Source organism: Chiloscyllium plagiosum, unplaced genomic scaffold (assembly GCF_037043375.1).
Source record: "Chiloscyllium plagiosum isolate Xiang-an unplaced genomic scaffold, Cpla_swu_hap1 HiC_scaffold_40, whole genome shotgun sequence".
NCBI classification, from domain to species: domain Eukaryota; kingdom Metazoa; phylum Chordata; class Chondrichthyes; order Orectolobiformes; family Hemiscylliidae; genus Chiloscyllium; species Chiloscyllium plagiosum.
The window spans coordinates 73,147,279-73,158,810 of record NW_028270178.1 but is presented as its reverse complement, the minus strand read 5'-3'; the positions used below and the strand labels follow the sequence as shown (position 1 = coordinate 73,158,810).

The window sequence follows — 11,532 nt, the reverse complement described above, 5'->3', positions numbered from 1 at the left end:
TTACATACACTCTACCACAATTTTCTGTCACAAATCTATTCGCTGATGTACAATTTTAGTTAAACTCTATCCCTTCCTGTTCCTTTCTGCTTGTCTTCAGCCACATTCCCATGCTGTTCCATTGCTTCACCTTTTCTATTTGGATTTGGAAAGCTCCTTTCACCTGCATCCTCTCTGTCAGTTTAATGCCCTGTCCATAAACCTACCGACATGATTGGCCAGGACCCTGGTCCCAGCACAGTTCCAGGGGGACCATCCTAATAGATTTTTAAATCAGGTATTGGATGTGTGAGTCTCTGGCTGACCAGCCTTTCTTCCCCTGTCCTAGAAGCCCTTGAACTGAGTAACGTGCTCGGCCATTTCAGAGGGTAATCGAGAGGCAAACACTTTGCTGTGGGGATGTTGTGCAGACCACGTGACGATGGGCAGATGTCCTTCTCGAAAGGACAAGTGTTTGGATTTGTTGTATATCAGCAATGGTTTCATACTTATTTGTGGATTGTTAATTATTATTTTTAAAATTATTGATTTCAAATGTCTCCTTTTCAGATGGCGGGATTCAATCCTGCCTCCCCTGAACATGAGCTGAGGTTTTGGATACATTCTCTCGCAATAATACCACTCGGCCATCACTTCGCCTGCTCACTGGGTGCTCATCCCTGAGCACTGATACCAGGGCATCATGAAGCTAAACCCATTTTTCCGACACAATTGTGTGATCCTGACACCTTCCAGCAATCTGGGACTATTACTTAATATCGCTCCATTTTCCAGACCTCTGTGGAACTCAGTGCCATCCTCCATGTGTAACCCTCACTGCATCTGTTTTATTTCCCATTCTGTCTATTTCTCTGTCTCCTGTAGTTACTCAGGAAAGTCCTGACTCAATAGCCTTCCCAGCTGCTGGGTGGATCGTCCATCACCACATGGAACGCAGTTGGTCTGCCAGAGAGAGACAAAGGGAAAGGAGATCTGGATCCTTCAATAAATCCTGTAGTGAAGTAAGGTCACCCACAGTGCACAGAGCAAAGAACAATGAGAGGGCTCCAAACATCTGTTAACACAACATGACATAGATACAGTGCTGGAGGGGGAGCACAGTACACACACACACAGACTCCAGGCTCAATCACCACCCCAATGTAAGTTCTGTCATATTAAAACTCACTACTCTGCAACAGTGTATCTATGGCATGTCTTGTGGTCCAGTGTCTTCAATAATATTTAATTCCTATAACAGATCCTATCGCTGTAACCTCCTCCCTTCCCGATACTCCCTCCACATACTTGAAATGTACTGCATTCCAGACTACCAGCCCTATCGCTGTAACTTGCTTCAGTGTCTACAACATGCCTTACCTCGGTAGTCTGCTCCTCCAATAAGGTAAAAACAAGGACTACAGATGCTGGAAACCAGAGTCTAGATTAGAGTGGTGCTGGAAAAGCTCAGCAGGTCAGGCAGCATCCCAGGAACAGGAAAATTGATGTTTCCTTTATCAGGAACAGATGCCGGGAGCCAGCAGAGTGGGGAGATAAATGAGAGGGGAGTGGGGATGGGGAGAAAGTAGCATAGAGCACAATAGGTGAATGGGGTGGGGAAGAAGGTGATAGGTCAGAGTGGAGGATGGAGGAAGGTAGCAAAGAGTACAATGGGTGAATGGGGGTGGGGATGGGGGTGCGAGGGTGGAATGGATAGGTGGAAAGGGAGATAGGTCATGAGTGTGGTGCTGAGCTGGAAGGCTGGAGGGGGGTGAGATGGGGGAAGGGGAAATGAGGAAACTGGTGAAGACCACATTGATGCCCTGGGGTTGAAGTGTTCCGAGCCGGAAGGTGAGGCGTTCTTCCTCCAGGCGTTGGGCGGTAAGGAAGTGGTGGTGGAGGAAGCACAGGAGCTGCATGTCCTCGGCAGAGTGGGAGGGGGAGTTGAAATGTTGGGCCATAGGGCGGTGGGGTTGATTGGTGCGGGTGTACCAGAGATGTTCCCTAAAGTGCTCCGCTAGGAGGTGTCCAGTCTCCCCAATGTAGAGGAGGCGATGGAGCCTGTAACTGGAGTGGGTGTGGTGTTAGGGGGAATGGGGATGGAGTCATGAGCAGGGGCGGTGTTCCCCTCAGGGTTCTGGGGGCGGGGATGGTGACGGGACCTGGGGGGGGTGTCAGCAGAATGCAGGTGAGTAGCGTTGATGTGGGCGGAAGTGGTGGCAAACACGGCAGTGGGGGAGCGTGGAAATCACTGCGTGTGTGACATCAGCGATGATGTGAGGGGTGGAAGTGATGTCAGAGATGGAAATGTGTTGCTGGAAAAGCGCAGCAGGTCAGGCAGCATCTAGGGAACAGGAGAATCGACGTTTCGGGCATTAGCCCTTCTTCAGGAAGTGATGTCACTTGTGGTGTATGAGGAATTGTGAGGGGCAGAAAAGGCATTTACTTTATTTTAACCAATAATTTCCTGTCACCAATCTGTTTGACAATGTCATATTTCAATTAAACTCAGTCCCTTACTGTTTCTTTCTTTTGGTCTTCATTCACATCTCCATGGTGTTCCAATATTTCAACCTTTCTCTTTGGACTTGGGAATTTCCATTCACCTCAGACCTGTCCCCCTCCTCATCTGTGTCCATTTATAACACACTGCATAATCTGGTACCAGAGGAGCCTATCCCAATAAAATAGCTCAGTCCTCCCTGAGTACTGGTAGCAGTGCTCACTGGTCAGAACCACTTCTGATAATACCCGTTGTGTGATCCTGATACATTCCTGCATTCTGCTGATATCACTGTCTCTCTCCATGTGGTATCCCTCACTGTGTGGGTCTAATTGCTGTCTCTGTCAGTGTCTCTCGCTCTTCCAGCTATTCCAGATCCTGAGCCAACAGCATTCTCCACTCCAGAGGGAAGCAACTGCACAGGCCATGGATGGAGACTGGGAATTTCCAGATCTCTGTGGGACTCAGTGCCATTCTCCATGTGTAACCTTCATTGCATCAATGTAATTTTTCATTCTGTCTACTTCTCTGACTCCTGTAGGTATTCCTGATGTCCCTGACTCAACAGAATTCCCAATTCCTGTCTCGTCCATCACCACATTGAAGACAGTTGGTCAGCCAGAGAGAGATGGAGAGTGAGATCTGGAGCCTTCAGTAAATCCTGCAGCCGGTAAGATCACTCACAGTAAACAGCACAGGGAGGAGTTAGTGGACTTTAATTCAGACCCTGAGGGCATGATGTAGGAACAATGCTGGGCAAGGAACATGAGAAAATTCTCAGGCTTCATTATCACCATCTTGTCTGTAAATTCATCTGTTCCACAGAACCCTCCCTATGTCTGTCAGTATCTCTGCTGTCTGTTTCATCGATACCACTTCCCCTATCTCTATCAGCCCCTACAATCCTGCTTATCCCTGTAAGCTCCTCATATCAGTAAAACTCTCCAAGTTTCTGCCTTTGCCTTTAATCCCGGGTTCTGTCACATCTCTCCTTAACTGTGAAAAACAACTTGTCAGTTCCTTAAGCCATCCCTGTCAGTGTAGCCCTTTCCAGACCTGAAAAACTTCCCTGTCTTTGTGACTTTTTTGAACTCCTATTACCTTCATGATCTCTGTAACCTTCCAGTCACGACAACAAAAAAGTTCTGTATCTTCGTAACTCCACCAGCTGTTAGACTCCTCCTTGTCTCTGGACACAAAGCAGAGTGACTCTGCTTCTCTCATAAATTGGTTTCTACATTTCTAATGATGACTATGAACTCTTCCTGTCTCTAAAACGCACTCAGTCTCTGTAAACTCTGCTGGTCCCGCTTCATGTAATTTCCTTCAGAAACTGCAAACCTCTATGCCTTTAATCTCCTCCAGATGCAACCACGCAGTTTATTTCTATAACCCCCATGAGTCATAGAGTCATAGAGATGTACAATATGGAAACAACCCATCCACGCCGACCAGATATCCCAACCCAATCTAGTCCCACCTGCCATATCCGGCCCATATCCCTCCAAACCCTTCCTATTCATATACCCATCCAAATGCCTCTTAAATGTTGCAATTGTACCAGCCTCCACCACATCCTCTGGCAGCTCACTCCATACACGTACCATTCTCTGTGTGAAAAAGTTGCCCCTTAGGTCTCTTTTATATCTTTCTCCTCTCACCCTAAATCTATGCCCTCTAGTTCTGCACTCCCCAACCCCAGGGAAAAGAGTTTGTCTATTTATCCTATCATCCATTTATCCATACCCCTCATAATTTTGTAAACCACTGTAAGGTCACCCCTCAGCCTCCGACACTCCAGGGAAAACAGCTCCAACCTGTTCAGCCTCTCCCACTGGCTCAAACACTCCAACCCAGGCAAAATCCTTGTAAATCTTTTCTGATCCCTTTCAAGTTTCACAACATCTTTCCAATAGCAAGGAGACCAGAATTGCACAAAATACTCCAACAGTGGCCTAACCAATGTCCTGTGCAGCCGCAACATGACCTCCCAACTCCTGTACTCAATACTCTGACCAATAAAGGAAAGCATACAAAATCCCTTCTTCACTATCCTATCTACCTGTGACTCCACTGCCAAAGAGCTATGAACCTGCACTCCAAGGTCTGTTTGTTCAGCAACACTCCCGTGCATCTTACCATTACGTCTAAGTCCTGCTAAGATTTGCTTTCCCAAAATGCAACACCTTGTATTTATCTGAATTAAACTCCATCTGCCACTTAGCCCATTGGCCCACCTGTTCCAGATCTGAGGAAACCGTCTTCGCTGTCCACTGCACCTCCAATTTTGGTGTCATCTGCAAACTTACTAACTGTACCTCTTATGCTCGCATCCAAATCATTTATGTAATTGACAAAATGTAGAGGACCCAGCACCAATCCTTGTGGCACTCCACTGGTTTCAGGTCTCCAATCTGAAAAACAACCCTCCACCACCACTCTTTTACCTTTGAGCCAGTTCTGTATCCAAATGGCTAGTTTTCCCTGTAATCCATGAGATCTAACCTTGCTAATCAGTCTCCCATGGGGAAACCTTGTTGAATGCCTTACTGAAATCCATACAGATCACATCTATCACTCTGCCCTCATCAATCGTCTTTGTTACTTTGTTACTTCTTGATTTCCCACGCACAAAGCAATGTTGACTATCCCTAATCAGTCCTTGCCTTTCCAAATACATGTACATCCTGTCCCTCAGGATTCCCTCCAACAACGTGCCCACCGCCGAGGTCAGGCTCACCGGTCTATAGTTCCCTGATTTGTCTTTACCGCCCGTCTTAAACAGTGGCACCACTTTTGCCAACCTCCAGTCTTCCGGCATGTCACCTGTGACTATCGATGATACAACTATCTCAGCAAGAGGCCCAGCAATCACTTCTCTAGCTTCTCACAGAGTTCTCGAGTACACCTGACCAAGTCCTGGGGATTTATCCACCTTTAAGCATTTCAAGATATCCGGCACTTCCTCCTCTGTATATCTGGACTTTTTGAAAGATGTCATCATCGATTTCCCTACAGTTTATATCTTCGATATCCTTTTCCACAGTAAATACTGATGCAAATATTCATTTAGTAGCTCCCCCATTTTCTGTGGCTCCACACAAAGGCCGCCTTGCTGATCTTTGTGGGGCCCTATTCTCTCCCCAGTTACCCTTTTGTCCTTAGTATATTTGTAAAAACCCTTTGCATTCTCCTTAATTCTATTTGCCAAAGCTATGTCATGTCCCCTTTTTGTCCTCACTGGGCGGTCCCGCAGGAATATCCTCTGTCAGTCCTGCTGGGATGTTTCACCCAATCAGAACCAGCAGCTCTCCTCCTCTCTCAGCTCCCCTTCTGTCCTTCCTGCAGCATCTGTCCCCTGGAACATTGTGCTGCCGGTCCCCTCCCTCCCTCTGCTGTTGTTCTGTAATACCTGTGAATTTTCAGTCCCATGTTCCCATCCATGCCATGCGCTCATCTGCCTTAACTGTCAGGCCTTTTACATCAAAGTCAGTGCAGTTTTATTGATCGGTTTTCCCTCATTGCCTGCTCTGCTCTTGCCTGCCTTATCGCTTGAAATGACTCTTTGAAATTCAGTCCCAACTTCAAACTTCAGTCTCTAGCCTGAGACAATCCCCCTCACTGTGGACAACACCCTCACCCTTCATGTCATCTGTAAACCTTCTGCTATCACATCCAACTCATTAATGTACATAATAAACAGCGATGGTTCCTGCACAGATCCCTGTGGTACATCCGCTGGTGAAAGGCTCCTCATCACCGAAACAACCTTCCACCAGTGTTGGATCCAATTTGCCAACTTGCCTTGGATCCTAGTGGCTCTTCCCTTTTGGACCAGCCTTCCATGTGGGACCTTGTCAAAGGCAGTACTGAACCCAATGGAACCCACATCATCTGCACTGCCCTCATCAAGATTTTTCAATCATAATTTCAAAGAAAACTCAGCTGAATTCATCAGACAGGATCTTCCTTTGCCAAATCCATGCTGAATATCCCTAATTGCTTCCTGCCTTTCCAGTTATTGATTCAAACTGTCCCTCAGAATTGTTCCCAATAATTTCCCTCCCCCTGTTGTCAGACTGTCTGCTCTGTAATTACCTGGCCTATCCTTTGGGTCCAGTGACCACAACTGTCTTCGTTTTAACATTGTTATGGAAAAAGATCAGGCAGATTGACAGATTAAGGTGTGAAACTGGAGCAGGGCCAGATTTGGGGACATGAGGCAGGATTGAGCAGAGGTGAATTGGGTGAATTAAAAATCACACAACACCAAGTTATAGTCCAACAGGTTTATTTCAAAGCACTAGCTTTCAAAGCGCAGGTGATCAGCCTAAAAGATGAAAGGCTTAGACAACATGTGTTTGATATTACATTCCATGACACTGCTATCATGTTGCTATAAATTCTGAGCCTTAAGATTGTGCTCCACAACCACCTGATGAAGTAGCGCTCCGAAACCTAGTGCCTCCGAATAAACCTGCTGGACTGGAAGCTGGGGTTGTGTGATTTTTAACTTTGCCCATCCCAGCCACCACCGGCTCCTCCACATTATGACTATCATCGATTGGGCAAGACTGTTTGAAGAAAAATGAATGACTGGAAAACGGGATGCTTCTAAAAGTGTGATCTCAAGAATCCAGGGCCAGTATGTCCCTGTTAGAGTGAAGGGAAAATCTGGCAGGTTCAGGGATCCCTGGCTGATGAGGGATATTGTGGCTCTGTTCAGGAAAAAGCAAACAGCATACATAGAGTTTCAGCTATTCATATCTTCTTCCAGTCCTAAGGACATGATCAATCTCAGGTCCCTGCAGCACTCCTGATCTTTATAACTCACTGCAATGCCTGTGACTATCTGATCCAGTTCCGAAAAGACTCACTATCTGTGTAACATCCTCCCTTGCCTTTCACCCATCCTGTCAATGTCAGGTCTTCCATTCTGTCCCTCATCTACTCATCTCCATAACCTTCTCCATCTCTTACACCCCTATCTGTGTAAATGTCACCTTCCCCTACAAACTTTCCCACTTTGACCAAACTGCAGGAGTTACTAATGCTCCCTTATCTGTGAAACTGCCTCCCACCAAAATGGATGTCCTTATCTCCTGCTAAAATTGTAAGACACCACACCCTCTATACCTAAATAACTTGCAGAACCTAAGCCTTTCAATAACTATAAACATCTTCAGTCACGACTGCCCTCCACATGTCTGTTTGTTCTTCTAATCTATAAAACCGTCTAGATTTCTGTAATCTGCTCCATTCACATAAAACACCCCTGTCTGTGCAAACCACCCCATCCTATCAACATCCTTATGCCTGTAACTGCTGCATCCCTCCCCACCTCCTCATCTCCATGAACTCCTGTAGACCCTACAGCTCTCCACATTTCTGTAACACCCTGTGACTCTCTGGTCCTCCCTCCCTGTGAAACCACCTCCAGTCCCCACACCCCTCCCAGTCTGGGTCGTTTGCTCCAGGTCAGACCATTGCTGTGTCTGTTACCTCCTGACAATCCTAGCAACCATTCCTATTTGTGTCTCTTAATTCCGATCCCATCTCTCCAGCTTTCTGAAACCTCTTTGTGCCATTGTGAGCCTCCTTATTTAGAATATAGAGCGGTACAGCACAGAGCAGGCCCTTCGGCCCTCGATGTTGCACTGACCCTTTATCCTACTCTCAGATTAAACTAAACTAAAGGCCCCACATTTTACTATCATCCAAGTGCCTATCTAAGTGTTGCTTATGTAACTAATGTATTGGTCTCCACTACAAATATTGGCGGTCCATTCCATGCATCTGCCACTCTGTGTGTAAAAAAAAACCCTATCACATCTCCCGTTAAACATTCTCCAATCACCTTCCATTTATGTTCCCTCGTTATAGCCATTTTTGCAATGGGAGAAGTATCTGGTTATCCTCTCTATCGAGGCCTCAAATCATCTCGTTCACTTCTATCAAGTCACTCCTCATCCTTTTTCATTCCAATGAGAAAAGCCCAAATGCTCTCAACCTACCTTCATTAGACCTCCACTCCTGATAAATCTACTCTGCACCCTCTCTAAAGCTTCCACATCTTTCTGATAATGAGGCAGCCAGAACTGAACACAATATACCAAATGTTCTCTAACCAGATAGAGCTGCAGCATAACTTCATGGAACTTAAACTCAATCCCGCTGCTAATGAAAGCCAACACAACAAACACCTTCTGAACAAGGCAATCAACTTGAGTGATAACATTGAGGGATCTATGGACGTGGACTTCAAGATTCTTCTGTTCCTCTACACTGTCAAGAATCCTGCCTTTCACCCTGTAAAGGTTGTCTGTGGAATCCTGCAATCTTAAACCCTCCCTATCTTGGTAACTTCCTGTGATCCCTACAACTCTCGCAAACAGTGAAACCTCTTCATATCCCGACAATCCTCCTTCGCTCTGTAACCTCCTTTATTAGCATCTGCCCTCAAAAGTCCTGAAGCCTCCTTTTTTTACCACAGCAGTATTCCTAATATCTGCAATACCGTCTCATCCTGATCTCATTCACTGTCTCTGCAACCCCATCACCCTCTAGTCCCCTCTGGGGAATATTGCAGAGTAAAGGAAGGGTTGTAGAGTCCGGGTCATGTTACAGAAGTAGGAAGGCCTGCAGAACCTGGAGGGTGGTACAAATGTATGAAGGGACGTGGATCCTGAGGAGGCTAGAGGGAGCAGGATTCATAGAACCTACAGGATGGTACCGAGAATGGTTTGTGGAACCTGAAGGATATTACAATTTAAATGACTGACTCTTTTTGATTGGACTATTTATGCAGATATTTATCATGATGGCTGTGCACAGCTTCAGATTGCCAGGCTGGGAGATGTGAGCTCAGATGTGAATCTATTTGCCCATTCTGACTGTGTGCCTGACACTGACCTGGTGCTGCTCAGGTAGAAAGCATTCTCCGTGTATATTTACGTGACTGACCAGAGCTCACCACATCCAAGCCTTTGTTTGGAATGTTCTTTATTTTTTTCATTATTTTCAAGTGACAATTCCGCAAGATGCCGTAATTGGGGAGTTTCCATTTTGAGAGAATGAAACCTTTACCATTGGAAATTGGGAAGCCTTCCAAAATGAGATAACGGCAGTCCAGAGACAGTATCCAGCATTCCTGTTAGGGTGAAAGGAAAGGCTGGTAAGGTGTAGGGAATGCTGGATGATTAGAAAATTTGAGGTTTTATTTCAGAAAAAGAAGTAAGCATATGTCAGATACAGGATTAGTGGTGCTGGAAGAGCACAGCACTTCAGGCAGCATCCGAGGACAGGCAAAATCCGAGGACAGGCAAAATCGCCTGTACTCGGATTTTGCCTGTCCTCGGATGCTGCCTGAACTGCTGTGCTCTTCCAGCACCACTAATCCAGAATCTGGTTTCCAGCATCTGCAGTCATTGTTTTTACCTATATGTCAGATACAGACAGGAGGTCTCCCAACATATTTGTTCCTCAGTCTGCCACAGGTTATTCAGGGTCTGTACACTCGTATCAAATTGATGACCCATTCTTATTTCACAGTTCCACTAACACAGTGGCCAATCCCATAAGAATGTCCTCTCTAAGTATTGCTGTGATGGTTCATGCACTCAAAACCCACCACCACGTGTCCTTCCTCTCTTGCCAACCCTTCCATGCTTCCTGTGGTCTCTCTACCTTGAAACAATGATTTGTTGGTCCTATCCCTCCCTCAGCAGTGTTTCTGTAATGATTTGATTAGATTAGTTTACTTACAGTGTGGAAACAGGCCCTTTGGTCCAAAAAGTCTACACTGACTCTCCGAAGAGCAACCCACCAAGACCCATTCCCCTACATTTACATCTTCACCAAACATGACGGGCAACTTAGCATAGCCAATTCACCTAAACTGCACATCTTTGTGACTGTGGGAGGAAACCAGAGCACCCGGAGGAAACCCACGCAGACACGGGGAGAATGTGCATATTCCACACAGATAGTAGCACAATGATAACTATAATCTCCAAGTCCCATATACCCATCCATCCCCGTGTTCATCTTCCTTAGCTGTCAGGCCCCTTGCATTGAAATAAATGCAGGTTAATCATCAGTTTTTCCCTATTCCCTGCTATGTTCTTGCCTGCCTTGTCTGTTGGAATTGCTCTCTTTAACTTGTGTAACAGTCTCAATCTTCTTTCTGTCTTTATGACAGTTTAAGGTCCACTAGTTTATACACTCTCAAGCCGCTTCTCTAATTTGCCCCACCAGAATGTTGGTCCACATCCCACCCCCAGGTCAGCACGGTGGCACAGTGGTTAGCACCGCTGCCTCACAGCGCCAGAGACCCGGGTTCAATTCCCGCCTCAGGCGACTGACTGTGTGGAGTTTGCACATTCTCCCCGTGTCTGCGTGGGTTTTCTCCGGGTGCTCCGGTTTCCTCCCACAGTCCAAAGATGTGCAGGGTCAGGTGAATTGGCCATGCTAAATTGCCCATAGTGTTAGGTAAGGGGTAAATGTAGGGGTATGGGTGGGTTGCGCTTCGGCGGGGCGGTGTGGACTTGTTGGGCCGAAGGGCCTGTTTCCACACTGTAAGTAATCTAAAAGTAATCTAAAAATCTAAAAAAAGTAATCTAAAAAAGGTCAGGTCCATTCCCCACCCTGTCTCCCTGTGCTAACCCCTTCAGGGATCTATGGACTTGTCCACCAAGGTCCCTGTATTCCTCAGCACTCCACAAGGACCTAACATTCATTATGTCTGTCTGTCGCTTATCATTCCTCCCACAGGGTATTATCTCACTTCGATCACTCTAAACCCTGCTCAAATTATCATCTGAAAGACATTGAACTGTAGACTGAGATCAACCGTCGCACTGTGGACAGAACCTCACCTTTCATGTCATTTGCGAGCCTACTAATGGTTCATTCTGCTTTCACATCCGAGTTGTTAATGCCCATTATAAACAGCAATGGTTCCTGCACAGATCCCTGTGGTACACCCACTGGTGAAGGAATTTCAAACACGAAGCAGTCTGTCCACCAATTGTGGATCCAATTTACCAACT

General features: G+C 46.2%; 1 long non-coding RNA gene across 2 annotated transcripts in view; it reads left to right on the top strand.

Annotated features, from left to right (window-relative positions):
- The first annotated feature begins 579 nt into the window (after positions 1–579).
- LOC148138616 (uncharacterized) overlaps positions 580–11,532 on the top strand; it is an 84,901-nt gene continuing 73,948 nt past the window's right edge. For both annotated transcript variants that reach the window (XR_015753920.1, XR_015753919.1), the window contains exons 1-2: positions 580–1,001; positions 3,024–3,152. This is a non-coding gene — a long non-coding RNA (uncharacterized LOC148138616). The remainder of the gene's footprint in view (positions 1,002–3,023; positions 3,153–11,532) is intronic.